A 22860-nucleotide genomic window follows, 5' to 3' on the forward strand; every position below is an offset into this window, starting at 1 on the left:
AATCAGTTGACTTTAGGTCAAGGAAATTACCCTGGATAATGTGGATGGGCCTCATTTAATCAGTTGAAGACCATAGAGAAAAAACTGGGTCTCCAGGAGAAGGAATTCTGCCTCAGGATTATAACAGAAATCCCACGTTTCCAGCCTGCCAACTTGCCCTGCAGATTTCATACTTAAGGCTCTACCACTACCTGTTACCTGAGTTTTCAGACTGCTGGCCTGCCCTGTGGAGTTTAGACTTGCCAGCTCCCACATTTGCATCAGTCAATTCCTTAAAACAAATCTCTTATATATATGAGTGTATCATATCATAGATGCGTGTGTGTGTGTGTGTGTGTGTGTGTATCTTTAATATATGGATAGATTCTGTTTCTCTAGTGAACGTTGATACAAGATCCAAATGGATTTCATGATGTAGTCTTTGTTTAAATAACCCCACCACTTGGGACTGCAAGATTTTCTTGAAGATTTCCTTCCTGATACCCACTTAAAGAATTTCCACAGTCAACTGTAAGGACAATAAGGGTGAATTGTATTTGTAAAGGAGAGGGGGCTCGTGAAAATCTTTCTGGTGGCTGAAGATCTGCTCAGCTATGCCGGTTTGGAAACTCATCTTGCTGTATTTATATTGTGCATTCTCTGTGGATGCTAAGTCTTGAGGGATGGAACTGTCCCTTCATTTATGTAAAGCCTAAAAACACAAAACAGACTGTCTGCTCTAATGAAGCAAATATCCACTTACATTCAGCTCAAACAAATTCATGGGTTTAATGCCACTCCAACCACTCCTCTGTTTTTGTTCCTTGGCCTTTTCACAGAGCACTCACAGTATCTGCTCCTAGCCTCTGCCCTGTCCCCTCCCCACTCTGTGGCACGGAATGTTCATCTGCACACCCAGATCCAACTGTGTGTGTGCACAGACAAGCCCAGACCTGCACTTCCCTCCCTGACCTCTAACTCTGATCCTTTATATACTGCATCTGGATGATCTTCTGGGAGTGCATGCATGGGGAGAGGGCGAGGGACATAGCACATCCAAAACAGAATTGATCAGCTTAATACATTTCTATCTTTTCCAAACTGTTCCATTTCCACTGTTCCATGATTTATAAGCTGTGAAGAGAACTTACCTATTCCAGAAGGTATCTGGACATTTTCTGTGTACTCTTGTGGACACTCTGCTTTTGGGTTTTTTTTTTTTTTTTTTTTGGACTGGCAGAGATGGGAGTTGTTCTCCAAAGTAGCAATCCAGCCTTGACTTAAGTTCTCTATAATGTCTCTTTATCTTCTATCCTCTCCAACAATTCTGTCAAGTCCAACTCCTTCTCCTTCCCCCTCTTCTGCAGTCATTCTTATCATGACAGTACCAACTGTCTTCTTCCTCTCTGAGCTATTTTATAACACACAGCAAGACTCATCTCCCCAAATGTCATTTTGATCATGTCACTTGTTGCCAAATTTTCCAAATGTTTCTTCTTAAATTAAATTTCAACCCCAGATCTACATGTCCACAGCTGACTCCCTTGACTCTCCTCTTCCCAGCTTATCCTTACACCCCCTGGACCCCCACCATGCTCTCCCCAACCTGCTTGCTATGCCCACTCTGCTCTCCAAATAGCAGGACAAACCCTTTGCTCCCATCACCTCTCCTTTAATAGGTTCCTGTTCTCCTTTGAATCTCCACTCAACAGATCTCTCTGAACATTAAAAATGACACCTGCTCATTTCTCACTGGGAAAGTTCAAGAGCTGATAGCTTTCCTTGATCCCACCTTCCAAATAACTAGCTCACCATGGTTTTCTACCATTCCTGATTCCGATCATAAGGCTTGGGCTGACATCCAGGAAATCCTATGGCAAAAGGGTAGTGACTACCTGAGTAATCATTGTCTTGACTTCATCTGAAATCATCCTGATTTTTACCTTTTCTTATAATGATGTCTCAAATGAGAAACCTCTCAAAACTTGATATTTCCTCTCGGCAAATTTCCTTAGATATATAAACTTATCTAAGCAAGTGTTATTATGCATGTGTATCCAAATGCATTTCCCATTGTGATTTATGCACATGTTACATATAGTTATGGATATATTTTTCGAAAATTGTTTTTTAAATATTTAATAGCCATTAAAGGGGTAAAATAATACTCTGCTCCGTATGGAACAGTGAGAAGCCATTCTAGCACTTTTGCAAGTATTTGCAATTGTAATCAGTAATGCAGGCAGAAAGAATGCCAATGTTTTTCAATCATCACTGATAAAAATGTAAATTTTTAAAAATTAAGACTTTAAAGTTCACCTGCATTAATCTTCTGCTAATATAAGCCAGGGCTATTTCCTAGGATTCTGAGCCGTTTAACATCGAGACATGTCACAAGCTTCATCCAAATTATTCAATGCATGCCATACATTATTCTGAACCTCTCAGAAGATGAAACAGGGAGAGGCAATGTAAGTGTTTGAAGAACAAAAGGAAAAATGAAGCACAGAGACCTCAGGCTAAAAGTATAAAACCCTTGAGAAGGTTTTAAGGACATATTAGAAGTCTGAAAAATGAGAATAAATCAGTAGGCCCATTAGCTAAGCAGCAAATTAAAGCACCATTGTTTCCAATTTCAGCCTTGAATATGGAAGACATCAAATGGACCTCGCTCTCAGGGCCCCCCGCAAAAGAAGGGTGTTCTCTGCCATGTATTCTCAAGTGCCTTTCTTTTTTTACCAGCTAATTTAGTGAAAAAATGACTATCAGTTTCCTAACTCTTCTCCTAAATCATTATTACTAACTTCCCTAGGAGCATGTTAAAGGGACAGCAGGAAAATAATCAATTGAAGTTTCAAAACACCAGCTATATTTCTCATTAATTTTCAACTTTTCTTTTTCTTCTAATTAAAAATTGAAGTTTGCTATCTTCAGATTTATTGTTCTTTCTTTACCTTAATCCTTGATGTAAAATATAGCATGTAGATAATCCACAAACTGAATTTAAGACAAACTGCCTCTACACTTAAGAAGTAGACCATATTCCATAATTGTACACATTTTGTCTTCTCATCTCATGAAAACAGAGTTGAAAGCAACTTTCTCCAATGTCTTGAGAAGGCAAAAAAGATCTAATAAGACCACATAAGAGTTTTTCTTTTTTAAATTAGTTTGTATTTAAACCAATTTGTTCATGACATAGTTTCAACTGCTAAATAGCATTAGACCCAGAGAAAACGGCTTTCAATTCTTTAAGTAATTATTTTGGAATTTGTTTCTACATCTGGAAATCAGAGCTTCCCAACTGGTAGGCCTTGGCACACTACTGTGCAATGAATTGGTTCCAGATGCCCCTAGGTCGCAGGGAATCAGTGGGGCCTGGGCTAGCTGGGGTCTCTGGGCAGGTCACACCTGGCCATCAGCTTCCCCGACCTTCAACAGGAAGGTTGGCAGAAAGGGTTATTGATATAGGATTTATTTTAGGATGATTCTGGCTAGGCCTGCCTTTGGGGAATCCCTGATGTCAGCATCTTTGAGTTTTGTTTTTTAGGTTAGATTCCCAGAGAAGCTTCCTGGAGTCTCCTCCTAAAGCATCATCCTGGCTGCTCACAGCAGGGAGACGGTGCTGTGCTTCTTAGGATTTCATAAATCAATGTAAACCATTAGACTTCATGACTGTAGTGTACCTTTTTGAGGAAGATGCAGTGGCAGGTGCTATGGAATTCTAGTCTGCCCACTCCTGCTCCTGACTCACTGCTGTTCACTCTCTCGGGAGAACAGGCTGGTCAGGACACCATGCCACAGCCTTGGCTTTTAAAGATGCTGGAAAAACGCCCATGGAACCAGCAGTGGCCCTGAATTAGAATTACCCTAACCAAACCCCACATAAACCCCCCCAGAGAAGGTGTGTACTGACTTGATCAGATGCAAAGGAAAAAAATCTCCAAGTGAAAGGTCCACTTTGGTTGCCTACCAAGACTCAGAGAATCACTCGAAGGAAAACTCCTTCTGGTGAAGGTTCTGGGACGTGGGATCACTCCCAGATGAGAATCCACAAGCGACTCACTGACTTTCTCAGTCCTTCTGAGATTGTTAAGCAGACCACTTCTATTGGTATTGAGCCAGGAGTTGAGGTTGAAGTCACCATTGCAGATGTGTAAGTCAACTATTTTAATAAATTGGTTACAAGTTATTTAAAAAGAAAAAGACTATATGATACTACCTTTAACTTTGCTGGATACTTTTCAATCCAGAAACCTTCTGTTTTATCATCTCTATAGAAAACATAACTTCCATCCCTCCTTTAGAGTGGAAGAAGGGCAGTTATGTGTTTGTATAAAATTGGAGAGCAGACCTGAACTTTCAACCAATAGTCCTAACCTTAATCCTATTTTTACCCTCACTTCCAGGGGTTTTTATTTCTGGACTTTTCAGGGTTCATCAGTGTAAATTGGTCTCCTTCTTCCTTTCTCCTCTGCCAGAATTCCACTTTCTCAGGTCTAAGCAAGTCACCACTCATCTATATATATTGGACAAATGATTCCAAAATGCTGTGGCTGTTGCCTCATTTCTTTTTTCTTATAGGTGTGTACCTTTTAAAAAAAAAACTCCCTTAAACGTTATTTTAATGGAGTTTCCAGAAGGGCCAGGAACAAACACGTGTATTCATCTTTAAGCTGAAGCCTCTCAATCCCTTCATCCTTTTATATTGACATTGGAATGGGATTACTCTTTTTTTTTTTTTCTTTTTTGACATTAAGCTAAGGCCCAGTGTTCAGGAGAAACAGGAAGTAGGGAAAATAGCCATTTTGGGATTTAGATGAAACTGAATTTAATAACTGCATGCTCGGATAAGCTAGTATATCTCCTTGCCCTAACAATGTGTTGGGCACTGTGGGAAACAAAAATAAATATGTCCTTACTTCAGAACAGGCTCTAAAAATTCTCAGAAAGGCTAATCATTAAAGAGGTCTTTGAATTGATAATTAAGCAAACAAAAGGGTACCATGAGGGAAGAACTACCAGGCAAGGGAGTAGAATGGTTAGAGGCAAACTCAGTGCAGGGCTTAAACTCAGGCTTTAAAAAAAAAAAAAAAAGTGTTACAGACATTGCTTCTGCAGTTTGCATAATGTATACTAGATATAAAGTGATCAATTGATTGGAAAATAAGATTTATTTTATGCAGACCATGGCTCCTGGTATAAGATAAGAAGCTCTTCTGCTTATAATAGAGCTGCTTTAAGTGTCTTTATTTTCTGTTTCTCCCATAGTGGATCATTAAGACATTGAAATAATTTTTTAAATTATCAGTTTAGTTCACTACAATCTTGTGAAATCGATATAGTAAAATGTATTTTTGCAGTGATGCTCAGTTGTGAAGCTATACCTGCAACTCTAGTCCCTGACACCATTTATCCCACTTAAATAATTATCTTTATAACACACTTTCTGATAATGCACAGCCCTGTTTTGTGTTTCAGACTATAAAACCATTTATTATTGCCAGAGGGTTGGGATAGGGCGTGGGAAAGAGAAGCATTATTGTTTCAGCTGACTTTTTTAAAAATTGATTTTATTTTTTAGAACACTTTTAGGTTCACAGAAAATCTGAGTCCAAGGTAGACTTCCCATATACCCTCTGCTCCCATATATGCACAGCCTCCCCTACTATCAAAATCTGCCCCCAGAAGGGTACATTTACTGTAATTGATGAACCTACATAGATACATCATTCCCACCCAAAGTTCATAATTTACATTAGAGTTCACTGCTGGTGCTTTACATCCTATGAGTTTGGACAAATATATAATGACATGTAGCCATCAGTACAGTACCATACAGAGGAGTTTCACTGCCCTAAAAATCCCCTGTGCTCCATCTATTCAACCCTTCCCAATCCCCAAACATGGGAAACTCTGATCCTTTTACTATCTCCATGGTTTTGCCTTTTCCAGAATGTCATATAGTTGGAATCATACAATATGTAGCCTTTTCAGATTGGCTTCTTTCACTCGGATATGCATTTATGGTTCCTCCATATTTTTTCATGGCTTGATAAAACTTTTTTTAAACACTAAATTCTATTGTCTGGATGTACTACAGTTTATTTATCCATTTACCTACTAAAGGACATCTTGGTTGTTTCCAAGTTTTGGCAATTATGAATAAAGCTGCTATTAAACATTCAAGCACAGGGTTTTGTGTAGACCTAAATTTTCAACCTATTTGGATAAATACCAAGGAGCACAGTTACTGAATCATATGGTAAAGAGTGCATTTAGTTTCATAAGAAACCGCCAAACTGTTTTTGCAAGGTGGCTATACTATTTTGTATTCCCAAGAGCAATCAATCAGAGTTCCTGTTGCTCCACATTCCCGCCAATATTTGGTATTCTTAGTGTTATTGATTTTGGACATTCTATTAAAATCTGTAATGGTATCTCATTGCTTTAACTTGCAATTCCCCAATGACATATGACATTTCAAAATACTAAAAAGGTGCAAATGTTTTTGTTACATGGATACTCTCTATAAGGCTTAAGAGGGCTTTTAGCATGCTCATCACCAGAACAGTTTTCATGGTCCCTGACAAGTAAGTTTTTACCCCACGCCCCCTCCCAGCATCCCCTCTTCTTGGTTTCCAATGTCCTTCACATCTATTTGTACCTGTGTGTGTCCATCATTCAGCTCCCAATTATTAGAGAGTACGTGTGGTGTTTGTTTTCCCATTGCTGAGATATTTCGCTCAGGATAGTGGTCTCCAGTTCCATCTGAGTTGCTGGAAAAGACATTAATTCATTCCTTTTTATGGCTAAGTAGTACTCCATGGTATATACATACATATTACATTTTCTTAATCCACTCATGAAATGACGGGCACTTAGGTTGATTCCACATCTTTGCAATTGTGAATTGTGCTGCAATAAATATTTGAGTGCAGGTGTCTTTTTGATAAAATGAATTATTTTCCTTTGAGTAGATACCCAGCAGTGACATTGCTGGATCAAATGGCATACTTTTATTTCTTTGAGGAATCTCCATACTGTTTATCACAGAAATTGTAATAATTTGCAGTCCCACACCAGCATCTGTTGTTTTTTCACTTTTTAATAATAGCTATTCTGACAGGAGTAAGGTGGTACCTCACTGTGATTTTAATTTGCATTTCCCTGATTAGTGATATTGAGCATTTCTTCATGTTTGTTGGCCATTTCTCTATCTTCTTTTGAAAAACTTCTGTTCATGTCATTTGCCCACTTTACAATGGGGTTGTTCATTCTTTTCCTTGTTGATTTGTTTGAGTTCTTTGTAGATTGTGGATATTAGCCCTTTATTAGACATATAGTTTGTGAATATTTTCTCCCATTCTGTAGGTTGTCTATTTACTCTCTTGATTATTTCCTTTGTTGTACAGAAGCTTCCTAATTTAATTAAATCCCATTTACTTATTTTTGTTGTTACTGTATTTGCTGTTAGGATCTTAGTCATAAAATCTTTGTCCAGGCTAATGTCTAGAAGAGTTTTTCTTATGTTTTCTTCTAGAATCTTTATGTTTTCATGCCTTACATTTAAGTCTTTTATCCATCTTGAATTAATTTTTGTATATGGAGAGAAACAGGGGTACTGTTTCATTATTCTGCATGTGGCTATCCAGTTTTCCCAGCACCCTTTATTAAATATGGCTTCCTATCCCCAGTGTACATTGCTGTCTGCTATGTTGAAGATCAGTTAATTGTAGCTTTAATTTCTGGGTTCTCCATTCTGTTGCATTGGTCTATGTGTCTACCCTTATACCAGTACCATGCTGTTTTGGTTACTATACCCTTGCACTAAAATTTGAAGTCAGGTAATGTGATGCCTCCAGATTTGTTCTTTTTGCTTAAGATCGCTTTAGCTATTAGAGCTCTTTTTTGGTTCTAAATAAAGCTTAGGATTATTTTTTCTAGACCTGTGAAGTATGACATTGATATTTTGGTGGGGATTACACTGAATCTGTAAACAACTTTGGGTAGTATGGACATTTTAGCAATGTTGAGTCTACCAATCAGTGAGCAAAGGATTATTATTATCACCTTATTTCTGAATCATTTATGAAACTTAGTTTTGAAGGATATAAAATTCTTGGTTGGCAGTTGTTCTGCAAAGAAGACTAAAAATGGGGCCCCGATCCCTTCTGGCTTGTAAAGTCTCCACCAGAAGTCTGCTGTTAGCCTAACAGATTTTCCTTTGTATGTTAGTTGTTGCTTTCATCTTCCTGCTTGTAGAATTTTTTCTTTCTTTTTGACTTTGGCCAAGTTGATGACTACGTGTCTTGGCAATGTCCTATTTGCCATGAATCTTCCCAGTATTTGATGATCATCTTGTATCTGGATATCTGAATCTCTGATGATACCAGGGAAATTTTCCTCAATAATTTCCTCAAATAAATTTTCAATGCTTTTTGCTTTCTTCCTTACTCTCAGAGATACCTAGAATTCATATATTGGTTCACTTTGATAGTCCCATATTTCTCTGAATGGTTGTTCATTCTTCTTTATTCTTTTTTCTGCATCTTTGACTGGGTTAGTTCAAGAGCTTTGTATTCAGGCTCTGAAATTTGCTTCACCTAATCTGTTGCCAAAGCTTTCTGTTGTATTTTGACATTCTCTAAATGACTTTCTCATTTCTTTAAGTTACGTTATATTCTTTCTTTGTTGTCTAGCCCTTTAGTGACTTTTTCATTTTTTTTATTGACATCCTGAAACATATTTTTGGCTTCTTTGTGTTGGTTTTCAGCTTTCTCTCAATCCCATTTATCTCATTTGCCATCCACATTCTAAATTCCATTTCTGACATTTTGACAATTTCCTTTTGGTTGGAGTCCATGCTATAGATCCATTTTGAGCCCTTTAGGGTGTTGAACTAGCTTGTTTTTTCATGTTGTTAGAGTTCTTTTGCTGATTTCTTCTCATCTGAAACCCCTTCTCTCAGCTCAGGACAGATAGGTTTGCAGCACACCTGTTCTCCTTTGCTGGGAACTCATGTACTCAGTGAAAAGAAGGAGAAGTCTGTAGATGGTGCTCTTGTGACCTACTCTGGAAGACTGACTTGGCAGCGGAGGGGCACTGAGAGACTGTGATACAGCTGATCTGTGTTGTCTTGTTCCCCTGTGATAGTCACAGTCCAACCATGCTAAATGATCTTTGTGCAGAGCAGTGAGTGGTTCCCCACGCTGCTGTTGGAAGCTCGGGTTGGGGTCTGGGCGAGTCCCTCTCCACGGAGGTTAGCATTGCAAGAGACTGGTCTACCTTGGTCTCCCTGTAGCTGTGCGAGGCTATCTAGGCATGGTTGTGGGTGTTGGAACTCAAGGTTTTTGTTCTAACCAGGTCCAGATGCAATAGTGGCTCAAGACTGGAGGGTCAACTGGTGGTGTGTTGGACTGTGGGGGTAGTTCCCATTAGGCAACCAGTGGGAGCCATAGGGGTGAAGCTACAGGGCCCGGCACCAGCACTGAAGCCTTAGGGGTGGGTCTGCACATCCTGGCTGTGGCACTAGATCCTTGGGCATGGGGCTACAGGGCCCAACAGCAGCAGGGTAGCCTTGGAGCTGGGGCTGTGGGTCCTGGCTGCAGTGCTAAGCCTTAGAGGTGGGGCTGTGAGGCTGTGTAGCTGTGGGCCCCATGGCAGTGGAGTAGTCTCAGAGCTGGGGCCGCGGGCGTGGCAATGGCACTGGAGCCTCAGGGCCATAATCATAGGGCCCAGGGACAGTAGGGGAGCCTCGGTGCTGGGGCTGTGGAGCCCGATGGCAGCAGAGGATCCTGGGAGCTGGAACCTTGGAGGTAGAACCATGTGACCAGGCAATGGTGCTGGAGCCTCAGGAATGGGCAACAGTGCAAGAACCAAAGGTGCAGAGCCACGAGGATGAGTGGCAACTTGGGGATCACAGGGCTGAGCGTGTGGGGCCGAGCTGCTGAGGATCCAGGGCCCTCCTCTGCTCAGGTCTCATGGAGGCAGTCGCTGTAGGGCTTCTCAGGTGGTGTCCGTGGCACCCGATCTATTCAGATCCCCCATGAGGGGAGGAGTGCTTGGCTCCCCATCATGGGATGTGCAAGAGTATCCACTCTCCCTGCTCCCTCCAGGGCCAACTGGGGTAAGTGGAGGTGGCTGTAGCGAAGCTGAGCCTGTGCAGACCTGGAGCTGTGGACCTGAGAGCTCAGAATGGCATCTGTTGCAGAACTTGGGATTGGAAGCCACCAGGTCCCTGCTGTGCCACTTTCTGGTTCAATGTCACTGCACAGACTCCAAGCAGCTCCCTTATTCCCTTATCAGTCCAGAGGTCTGCACTGGTGGTGGGGCCCCCTCACAGCTCTGGTGGCAGTGTCGCAGGGGTAGTATAGTGCCCAAGGTTTCTCTCCTCCCGTCCCTGCCCACATGTGGATGCCTCCCCCAGGTACCTTCTGATCTTGCTGCATGGATCATCCCGTCACCTTCTCCTTCACTCTGAGTGTCCCCCATCACTTATCTGATGATTCGCAATCCTCTTTCCCAGAAGGCCCATCCGTAGGTAAGCATCCACCTGCAACTTCCAATCTTCTCCTTAAGAGGCGTGTATGGGCTGCTTCTAGTCCGCCCACTTGCCTCTCTTATCCAAAAAACAAACTACTGAATGTAAATGAATATTTTCTTGGTAGAGAACAGCAGGCTTTCCAAGCAGGCTTGATGAATTGGTCAGCGATGATGGTGTGACGAGAAGTGCTTGATAATGTGCAGTTTTAAAGACTGTAACTTTTGCCTGAAGCAGAACTGACTTTAACTGGATGGACATAGGTATGAGAAGAAGGATTCCAAGCAGAAGATCGTGCATGTTGAAAAACAGGATGGCAGGGTGAAGAGACAAATCTGTCTTCCCCATCAGGTCTGGGCAGGGCACTGGTGGAGGTGAAGTATGGACAGCAGCAAAAGTTTGAACGCAAAAGCCATTAGTGGGGAAAGGGCTCTAAAGTACAATGAGCCTATAACTTTGCAGACAAAGAAGAGACACTGACATTTTCTGAATAGGAAGTAATGTCATCAAAGTGATATTGCAAAAAATATAATCTGTCAGTGCTGTACAGGGCAGAAAGTTTGGTCACAGAAAACAGTTAAGACACTAAATAATCCAGAGATCCAAGGTCACACGAAGCTGGACTCCCTGGCAGTAAAAATGTGGAGAACTCACTTCAGAGCAAGAATCAATGAAATTGAGTAATCTACATTCTCAGTACCATAGATATAGACAGTCAAGTAAAAGGAATGGGACTCAATGAATACTGATAAAAGGACTTACACTGAAATAGTTTTTAAACTGAATCCATGATACCCTTTGGTTTTCAATTCAAGAAACATTTACTGAGTATCTACTATGAGTAAGGCATACAGTCTTTTCTCATCATTTGTCTCATTATCTTAGGAGCCGAATGTAAAAAATTCCAGTTGATTGATTTCACAGACTGATTGATGTTCTTCTGTAAGAACAACAGATTGATTTTTTTATAGAAAGCAATACTAATTCTTCCATCATGTCCTCCCTTTTTCTGTGCACATGGCCCAATCGACTTTAGGGCCAACTCAATACGAAAGCAGAAGAAAGGCATTAAGGGAACAAGGTCCATTAGGCCCAATATTGCCTCAATTACTTTAATTCCATTATTCCTGTTCATATTACTTCTTTAATCAATAATTCTTTTCAGTTGTTCATGTTTACCCCTTTCAAAATCACAACTAATAGGATTATGGTCTTTTGTGCTCAGTGGCAACAGAGTTTCATAAATATATTTCTGAATTTGTGATTGTCTCCAGATCTGTAACTGAGAAGTCTGAAATTGAATCAAGTTTTCCAGAGGCCACTTTATACAATAATGCAGAGCTTTGTAATGCAATATAGGTGCTTTTACCTGCTATGCCATTTGTCACTCACTGTCAAAGACAATCACGTATGCTGAACAGCTTCCTAGGTGTCTTCTTTCCATCTCCAAACCTCAGGATAGTTTAACTGATTTCGAAATGGGATCTCTTTTCTGTACATATTTCTGCCTTTTGTTTAATGTGATCCTTCCACCTTCACTGACCATTTTTCTGCCCTGCAAATGTTTCATCTGGGCTACTGCCTCTTCCACATGACAATTAATCAATCCCTCAGTTCCACCTCTGTAACAGCCTTACAAATTAAAGGGACCCTGTTTCCCTCCATTCTTTTCACAAACATCAGTGCAGTGTTTACTACATGCAAGAAGCTTCACTTTTGGCATAAAGAGGATACTAAGGTATGTAGCCCTTCCCCTCAACATGTGGGTGGTCCTTCTGAGAGTGTTATAAAAATAACTTGTGATAGAAAGAAGCAGGCGAAAATTGTGATATGAGAAATCTGTTGAAAATTCCCCTGGAATTCACAAAGGCTAAAATCACTTATGAGTAGAGAAAAGTTTTCCTATATGAATTTCAGTGAGATCTTGAAGGATGGGAGGATTTTGAAAATGGAAGCTAAGAGAGGAAAGTAACAAATGGTGTACGAGAAGCAAAGCCAGCAAATCTAGCTGAGCAAATGATTTAACAGAGTAAATAAGAGACAGAAAAGGCCTGAATTCCCCTTGGAAGCAGTGAGACCAGAGTGAGGGTCACAGGGGAGGGGTTTGTCAGGATATAAGCACTTTTTAACACATGCTCCTCACATGGAGGAGGATGTACTGAAGGCAACTGCAATTTGTAGACCTGAGATGGAAAGGAAGCCTCAGCAACATGTCAGAGGAGCATCAAGACTGATCTCTGTCTTCCTGTAGAGCCTCCTCTAGCCTCACGCCCCTATTCCCACTTGATGCTCCACTCCAGCAATGCCCAACAACACGGAGCACACAAACATGCCCTCCCCCTCACACCTCTCTGCCAACCCACCCTCTGTCTCCTGTGTAATGTTCTCTCTCCACCACACTGATCCGCTGAGCAGTTTTCTATTCCTTCCAATCTCCACTGAAACGTAATCTTTTCTATAAAGCATTTCCTAACTCCCCCAAGCCCATTTAGTTGCTCTGTTTCCTATGCGAAAGGTACATTTAATCTACAGCTCCATCATAGCAATGCTTTTTACATGATCATCTCCCACCTAAATTATAATATACTAGATGTTTTTCCCAGAACAATCTTTGGCATATGTCCAAAGGGCAATACAAGAACATATGAATGAATGAACAAACGAACGAACCAACTAAATGGTGGTATGAACAAACAAACAAAAGAAAAAAGAAAATCCTGAAAAGCGCAGTCACACACGAAAAGGAAAAGGTGAGTAAAAATACGAAAGAATTACAGATATCTGACAAGCTTAGTGATAACTAAATATAGAGGAGGGACCAGATGGAGGAGAATGTCAAGCTTCTGAGTTCCCTGTCAGAAGCCCCAGCTCTTCTTCCTAACTTTTACATTATCAGCTCATAAGCAGTTAACATAATCTCACGGATTTAAATGAAACAAAGATGGAAGCATGAGAGAGAGAGAAAAGAGGCAGAAGAACCCAGGGAAAGCAGACACTGAGATTCCTATTTCAACTTATTCGTGTGAAAAAATTTCCTGAGAAAGTCTGATAGAATCTGGATTCAAAGTATAATTTGTTTAGTTAAAATACTTTCCATATTATCATAAATATACTCTAATTTCAGAGATCTAAATAAAACTATCAGGTTATTAACTAAAAGGACATAAAAATCATTTCCTTCATCCGAGTTTAACAATGGATAAATGATTACCAACTCCAGGAGAGCCTTACATCTGAGTTTTCAGAAATGTAAGATCAGTGAAATTAGAAAACACAAAATGGAAGTAAAGACAAAGCAACAACAATAAAGTCATTGTTAGTGTTCAAGGTGCTTGAGGTTTTATTTATGGGTTTTTGTCTCTTTAAAAATAGAGTGGCATTAGATACACACAAAATAACTTAGTTATTAAAATAAGACTTATTGGAATGCTATAACTGTGGTAACGCACAGGGTAGAACACTTTGCTAGCTATTTCAGGACAGTTTAATTACCAGAAGGTAATTGCTTACTGGGCTCTACCTGTAGTCGAGAGAGGGGTGTCCCACCATCACTCAGATTTGATCATTGGACAAAATAAATTAATTGTTTCAATTTTAATGAAGCTCTATAGACATCCTCACAAACCAGCCAAGCAGAGTTCACATGAAAAGTTATAGAAGGCCTCTAATCGAGGGTAGTAAGCTCTTGAATAAAACAGAAAAGAAAAGTAAGCAGCGGAGACACAGGATAAAGTTATACGTCCACAGGCGGCACTGGGTAGAACTCTGCCTGTACACATCACACACGCCATAAATATCTGCTGTTTGATTTACCAATTTTCTTAGGACTAATGTCGGTGTGAAAAATGCTAAAATGAATTTGTATTTTCATTTTCATTTTCTACTGCCTGTCATCGTCTTATAAATTCAGTGCTGTCTAAGCCGATGCTATCATCTGGCCATGGGACAGCCTGCAGCCCCACCCCCAGGAATGCAGAAGCTCCCGGTGGGGCTGAGAAGGCCTGTAAGTAAATGATTCCAATATGCCTGCGGCACAGACTTCCCTGAGGCCTGGGAAGGATCTAGACATTAGCCTGCCTACTTATAGCAGCTCCTCACAGCACTAACCCAAGGGCTTAAATGAATTCACAAGGCTCCCGAAGAGACCTACCTCACTCTCAGGAGGAGATCTGCCCCTGGCCTTTGAGTTCTCTCAGCAGGATGCTTCCTTTTGCTATTAAAAAGGTAATCCTTTCCTGGAAGTCAAAGTAGACATGGCCAGAAAGCACTACCTCAACAGGAAATCAGGGTTTCCCAAATAAGCATCTCCAAAGAACAGATCACTTAAGTCCTACCTGGAGACCAGTATCCTAATATTTTATCAACATCCAAATCTGAACACTCAACAGATAACTTCTAATAATGTTGAGCTAAAGAAGCATAAAGAAGGGAGAAGGCGCGATTAGGGCAGATCTATTTCAGGATAGCATTTAGAGATTAAAGCCAGGGAACAGAACGTTAAATTTAATAAGTGCAAAGCGATGCAGCTGGAAAGAAAGAATAGCCTGGCTAAGTATGATTTAAATGGTATTGAATTAGCTGGAAAGATATCTTGATGTACTGATAGAGGCGGCATGTAAATTGGCAGTTGAGCCTGCGATGCCAGCAGAGACGCCAGGACAGGCTCCACACAGAGAGCTATATTTTTAAAAATCCCACTTGCAATTACTTTTGAAGGAAAACTCTTACCCCATTTATGATGTTGTTTAACGTGGACTACCCTGGAAGAGTTCACTGAGGACAAGGGCCAGCGTTATACCTGCCCACCTCTGGTCCCTACACTTTGCTTTTTCAAATTAAACTTGACCATCGCCATTATGGTCTTTGCCATTTACTCATTCAACACATACTAAGCAGCAGGCACTGTGCTAGATTTTTTAGTGGATACTTAGAGGAATTAAGTACAGGTATACCTCGGAAACATCGCAGGTTCAGTTCCAGACCATCACAATAAAGCAAATATTATAGTAAAGCAAGTCACACAAATAGTTTGGTTTCCCAGTGCACGTGAAAGTTACATTTACACTATACTATAGTTTATTAAGTGTGCAATAGGATTACGTTCAAAAAACAATGTACATAGCTTAATTTAAAACTCCTTTATTGAAAAAAAAAAAAAACACTGTCACAGAGACACAAAGTGAGCACAGGCTATTGGAAAATGGCACTGATGGACTTGCTTGATGCAAGGTTGCCACAATTTGTAAATTTGTCAATTTGTAAAAAACACAGGATCTGCAAAGTGCAACAATGTAAAGTGTAATATAATAAGGTACACCTGTACCCTTCCCTTAGCTAGTGTTATGGGTTGAATTGTGTATCCCAAGATGATGTTGAATTCTTAATCCCCTGTACATACGAACGTGACTTTATTTGGAAATATGCTTCTTGGAGACAATCAAGTTAAAATGAGTCATTAGGATTATCCCTAATCCAATATGACTGGTGTCCTTATGAAAGGGAAATGTGGACAGAGAGAAAGACATGCATAGAAGTGAGACAATGTAACGACACAAGGAGAATGCCATATACAAGTCAAGGAGTGCCTGAAGCTGCCAGAAGGCAGGAGAAAGGCATGGATCAGATTCTCCCTCACATCCCTCAGAAGGAACCAACCCCACTGATACCTTAGTGAGACTTCTGGCCTCCAGAACTGTGAGACAATAAATTTCTGTTTTAAGCCAGCCAGTTTGTGGTATTTTGTTAAGGCAATCAGAGGAAAGTAATACAGAAAAGAAACATGCCCAATAACAAAATTGCCATGGTTAACAGAACTTCTAGTGTGGGTCTCCCTACAGAGGCTTTGGCTCAGTTAATGGGGACGGGATCAGTCACTGGACTATATATAGATCACCACCATTCGCATTAGTTCTATAAAGACCAACAAAGGGCCAGTGTGGTGGCACGTGCCTATGGTCCCAGCTATTCAGTAGGCTGAGGCAAGAGGATCCTTTGAGCTCAGGAGTTTGTGACTAGCCTGGGCAGCATAGTGAGATCCCATCTCTAAACAAAGGTAAGTAAATAAATAAATAAAGGCCATCGAAGAAAAAGAAGGTTCATACTCTGAGGCCAACCTAATGGGAACTGTTTAATCCTCTAAAAAGATGATTAGAACAGAAGCAATAAAGGTTCATGGAAAATTAATCTTGGTCACCTATTTAGGCAAATCAAAGTCGTGGGACATGCATTTATTTAAAAAGAAAATGCAAAGGGAATTTAGTAGGATAACTTCACATAAGGGGAGAGAGATGAGAATTTAATTAGAAATCTTCAGTATTCACATATCAACATAAATGTTAAAGAGATAAAAGCCTTCTGACAAGGTACTAAAGATGAAGAATAGTAATAATTCTATGTAAACTCTATTTAGATGTCAAGTGGCCAGTTCTTAAACTGGTTTTTTACAGTCACTAAACTGGTTGTAATAATCTGGTTGTCCCACTGGGTTGACAGAGGCCCTTTCACAGGACTCTTGCAGGTGCTCCCCAAGTGCATGTTAGTTCACTGAGATCTTCTACCACGGGCCCTCTGAACCCCCGCACAGCTGAGCGAGACACACATAAGAGAATGATGTCAACAGTATAATTAAGCTAAACACCTTCCCCGACAGTGACAACCAACCTGCTGTTAGCCCTGTGCAGCGCACACCATCCCTTTACCTGAGCAAGGTGAGCTCTCTCCTCCTCCACGTGTTATAAATATGATATCATGCTGGCTGCAAAGGACCTGTAAAATAAGGGCCATCTTGTTAGGAAAAACTTCAAACATCAGTTTCAGAGAGCTGATGGAACATGTGTAAGCGGACGCGAGGTTCTGCTTGCAGAGCTGAACATTGCCCTTTCCATTTCCAGCCATTCCAACTGAACACCTTTAGAGAAGGTCTCTGCATGGTGCTAACTTGGTAACAATCAATAAACGTGAAGGTCTCATCATAAACACAGCCTTTGAACTGTCAATCTTCCAAAGAATATTTCTGCTTCCAGAGAATATTACAGACAATTAGTCTTTGTTGTTAAAGTAGCTATACCAGGGCCAGTGCTAGGGCCACAGCCTTCCATCCTAAGAAAGCCTAAATATATAAAACTATACATTAAGGGTAGTACAACCTACAGGAGCATTCAAAAGCAGTTTGGGAAGCTGACCAGTAGCAGACATACTATTTTTAAGTGTGGAAAATTCTTGCAAATCTCCAAGTTGAAATAAGAGATATTTAGAAATTTTCTCTCAGAAAATTTATTGTCTGCAAATTATAAAGTATACCTATATATTTTCATAGAATAAATCCCTACCTTATTTTCTAGAAAGTATTTTAAAGCCCTGTTACTCAGAGCGTGGTCCATATACAGCAACATCATCCTTACCAGGAAGCTTGAAGTGCAGACTCTGAGAACCTACCTGAGACCTACTGCAACAGTATCTGCATTTTAGCAAGATCCTCAGAGGATTGCTATGCATGCTGAAGTCTGAGAAGCATAGTTTTAAAGTGTCTTATGCATCAGGTTTGTGATTACTAGGATCACAAGAAACAGTTTTCCCAAAACTTCAAGACCATCCTCTGGTATCTAGAACTTAATGGAAGCACAACTCCTCGATTACAGTTGCATGAATCTGGAGACAAAAATCCTACTAAACTCTCCAGAAACTTCTTATAGCTAAACTGACATGTAAATGCATAGCCAATTCTAGAAGATTTATTTTACACTTAAAGGACCAGCATTACAGACATTGATAAGACCCATTATTCATTCCATAACCAGGTGCTCAATAATAACCAATATTGTGCAAAGAGTCCAAAGTGGAAGGACAGAAACCTCCAGGTGGCATGGCAGCTCAAACAGGGAAAGGTAAGCCCAGGAAGCCAGAGGCAGGGAAGGGTACTGGTGCCCACTTAGAAAGCACCTGACCCAGATCAGAGATATTAGGAAGGCTTCCTCAGCTGAGTCTTGAAAAAAGATGAGGAAAGGTCTCTCAAGCAGCAGCCTGCCTACAGGTACAGCAAGTGTGGTGTTGGGTTAGGGCAGGTAACCAGACCAGCAATGAAAGAGTCATCACACTTCAAAAGACCATTGGATTATGATTTTATAGAGTTTTATTCTGCTACCTTGAATATTTGTATGCATGAGCTATAAATGTGACAGCCCTCAGGAACGTTTCTTTTCCCTTTCAACTCTCCTACCTGTAGACAAGGAGGATTGGCAAACATCAAACACAGGAGCATTGACTCAGAAGTCTGCTGCAAACTCCAAGGGGGCAGCGATAACAGAACTGCGCCTCCACATTTGCTATTTGATCACACAGAGTGTCAATGAAAGTGCAAGCCGCAATACAGGGACCATAAAGAGAATTGCATTAAAGTTAATACAAAAGTCAGGAAAGTGTCTTAGGCAAGGGACACTGGCTATTTGGCAGACGTCCACTGAGAGCAATTGAAGGCTCTCAGCGTGACCGAAGTGTGCACTCCCCTCTTTGTGCCTATCTCTTCATCCTGCATTTGAATAGTCCTTACCCTGTCTCCTTCCCCTTCACTCTTGTGATTTCTTTGAAGAAAAACTTTCTAAAATGCAGTAACCTAGCATTTTCTTAGCATTTCCTAAAATGTACAACAATTCTGGAATATTCAGCTGCTGTGCAGAAAGGGTATAAAGATGTTAAATACACCAGGTGAAAGGTTTCCTTCTATCCCTAGTTTTCCCTAAGTGCATTCCTTCCAACCCACCATGAAACCAATCCTTTTGCTAGTCTTGTCCTTCTCTGTGCAGATCCCCAAAACCCTCCTGGAATGACTGAAACGTGCTCCATTACCAGCACAAGCCAGATGAATGACAAGGCAGGAGTTAACAGAGGGCTTCTTGACAAAGACACAGTGCAGCCCACAAAAGGCCTCATTTAATGCCCCATCAGGAAGCCTTACAAGTTACAGCTTAATAAATATATGAAGATTATTGTAATATATAAAATGTCTGGTATCACTTCCCACATGAAATGCACTTATGGAGAACTCTGTGGCATAGGCTGTGATATGGCAATCTCAGACATAGTCTTTGTACTACAGAAAAGCAATTTGGTTTTCTTTTATATTTAACCTATGAACTATTACCAAAATTTTGTAGACAAATCTGATTTTCCCACCTTGTTATCCCAGTCCCTAGATAAAGTATTAATTTATGTCCCTGACATATAGTATATGTTCCCAAAATATATGATGAATGAATGAGTTAATTAATCAATAAACTGACCAATTAATATAAGCCTTAAGACCCAACAGAATTAAGTATGTGGAGGAAAACATTATTACACACTGATGCACTTTGAAAATTTCCCCTAGGTTTTTGGCATTGCCATTTAATCATAAGGTCAACATAAGGTGTCAGATGTAACTTGCCTCTAAGAACTAGAATAGGAAGAGGGGTTGCTTTGGGCAGGAGCACTGAGCTGTCAGATGTGACAACTAGCATTGTAACAGCAAGTGAGAAAATGGAAAAACTTGAAAGCAGACAAAAGTTCGCAAAAAATACAGAACCCTACAATAAATGAGTCAAACCCTCTGTTCTCACAATACTGTGTACACACCCTGTTATTAGTGAAGGTCTCACCACACCATTACATTTCTTGAGAAGTTTCTGAGTCATACTGGGAAGTGAGGACCTAATCACAACCCACTGAGATTTCCTAGGCAAGCCAAAAAGAAACCCCCAGAATGGATTCACTCTACAGATCAGGAAAGGGACTGGAATCCTGTATTAGCTAAGGTGAAGAGAAGACATGACAAAGTTGAGTTGTGTCGGGATAGAACCTTAAGAATCCCCACCTCTCTGGATTCACCTCTGAATTCAAAGACTAGGTTAGCAGTTCCCCAAAACAGAGACTGCAAATTACTCCATTTCAATCAACCAAGAGTTTAGTGGAAGAGCCAGCAGTGAAAATTTGTTATATTTTGTTCTGAATCTCTTAATAATTAAAAAATATATATTTTATAACATATCAACAGCATTCCAAAAAATGGAATTCACTTTCTTTATGTTTGAAAACCATGCAGGGTTCTTTTTAATATTAACATCATTGTATTGGTATCATTATCCCTCTAGAAAAGAACTCTTTAGAAATCTACCCAATTTATCATATGGAGAGAACCTCCTATATTAACTTTCAACTCTGTTGCCCCCTCAGACTGGAGGAAGTTTTAACAAATGCTCTGCACTCACATCTGAAAAGGATTTGGCCCTTTGAAGAGAAAATGTTGATAGCATATGTATTTTAATTTAAATGTAACCTAGGGTAAAGTGTCGAAAACTCATCAGTGAAAAAAGAAAAAATAAATATTAATGAGGTTTAGGATATGATACCCCCAAACATGGAATCTCGGCACTTGAGAAAATAACAGAACCAGGAAGCTCTCTCTCACCTTCCTGACACTTCTCCCCAAAGCAGGTCATAAAATTTAGGAATATTTTCTGACCTTCCCCTGAAGCAGAACATAAGACCCTCACAGGAGAGGCACTCTCCCTATACACTAAGGAAAGGTCTCAAAGACACAGAGATGCCAAGAAGCATCTGAACAAACAGGCCTTGGTAAACGTCCTCTATTTTATTACCATAGATAATACTCCCTTTATCCAATCCTGTTTCTCCATGACTATCCACTTTTCATCACCTAGCATAAAAATACACAAGTTTAACCATTTTGTCAGGTCTTTATTTTCTTATGAAGGCTCCCTTGTCATATAAATTTATATTAAATGCATTTGTATGCTCTTCCCTTATTAATCTATCTTTTTTTAGAGGGGCCTCAGCCATAAACCTAGGATGAATGAGGAAAAGATATTCCCCCCAATACACACTATTTTACAGCAATCCCTAGATATTACTTTTATTATTAACACTACAGCTGCATATCATGAAGCCTAGAATTGTTACCATTCAACACAGGCTTCTAATAATGAAGAATTTGGAAAAAGTAGTATGTCTTAACCTTTTCCCCCTTAAATTTCATTTTGAGGTTTCCAGCATATAGTTTCCTAGCTGTATAAAAACCATCATTATGAGTTGTTTCCAGGAAGAAAAAAATAGTTGTATTTGCCACCTGCATTCACCACCTAAAGTTCCACAGCTATGTTTTCACACTGGGGCACTGAGGGACAGCAAAGGGGGGTGGTGGGTCTGTTACCTCCCAAAGCCAGTTCTGAGTGCCTTCTCCCCCTGCAGTTCCTAGGCCATACCTTTTCCAGATTAAGTCCCTGTTCCGTTTCACTGGCACTTCAGCATCTATTTCTTCTATTCTCATCCTAATAAACTATGGTTTATGGAAAGGATAAAACCACAACCAGCACCTGCTTCCTTCCATAACATTTGTTTGCATATGTGTACAAATAAGTTCATTTCTCATATGACTTCCAAATTAGAACTCAAGATCAAATAGTCAAATCGTGCTTACAAAACAAGATCTACAGAATGAAAGCAGACTGATGGAGTACCCCTCACCACCACTTCTACCACACCCCGAAAAATGTGATCCAGAGGATCTACTTCCCAGTGCCCACATCCAGCCCAGCCCTCCACTAAACAGAGCTCCCCCTGACACAGGGACCGGGTGAATGCCTCTGTAAGAGATCCCACATATTTTCATAGTTTACAAGAATAAAGCAATTACAGCGTCAGTCGTTCATGAATAAAGCCTCTTTAACATTTTAATGAGAACATTAACTCAGCTTCACTTGGTTTGGCCTCCCTAGAAAGTGTGCTAGCCTTAGAGAAAGTTTCTTTAAAAACTAGTAATGAAATTGTAGGCCTCTCTGTGCCCCACAGGGCATAACTGGGCCTCAACACTGGCTGCACTATTTCTCTCTTGAAGTAGCCCATATTTTTTGATAAGACTACAGTTTGGTAAATGAAAGAAAGCATCTGAAGAAATACCTTTCTCTCGCAGTATTGTGTGCTCACTCATTTTATATCTGACTTGTCTCCTAATTTGCTTTTTATGTTATACACAGCTTTGAGTACAATGTGTGACTCAATAAATGTTAAATCATACTTTTCTGCTGTTTTCCCTTAATCATTTTTTTACTGCCTCTGTTCTCTCTTGCAATGTGACTGATTCCCACCCAAGGCTACCAAACTGCCACTCTCCTGGAGACCCATTAAACTCAGCAGACAACCAACAGAGCTTCAGAAGCCAAAGGTGAACAAGGAATGATTCCCAGACTCAGTGACTTAACATGAATTTCTGCCTCTTCCTCTGAATAAAACCTGGAGCAGAGTGAATGAAAGAGTTTGTCACCTTAAGACCAAGCAGAAGAGAAAAG

The 22860-nt window shown here is 40.3% G+C and overlaps 1 long non-coding RNA gene across 1 annotated transcript in view; it reads right to left on the reverse strand.

Annotated features, from left to right (window-relative positions):
* The window catches only part of LOC123649254, a 142892-nt gene extending 136193 nt beyond the window's left edge, over positions 1-6699 (reverse strand). Inside the window, exon 1 of the long non-coding RNA XR_006738942.1 lies at positions 6647-6699. This is a non-coding gene — a long non-coding RNA (uncharacterized LOC123649254). The remainder of the gene's footprint in view (positions 1-6646) is intronic.
* Between the last annotated feature and the right edge of the window lie 16161 nt (positions 6700-22860).

Source organism: Lemur catta, chromosome 13, assembly GCF_020740605.2.
Source record: "Lemur catta isolate mLemCat1 chromosome 13, mLemCat1.pri, whole genome shotgun sequence".
Classification (NCBI taxonomy): Eukaryota; Metazoa; Chordata; class Mammalia; order Primates; family Lemuridae; genus Lemur; species Lemur catta.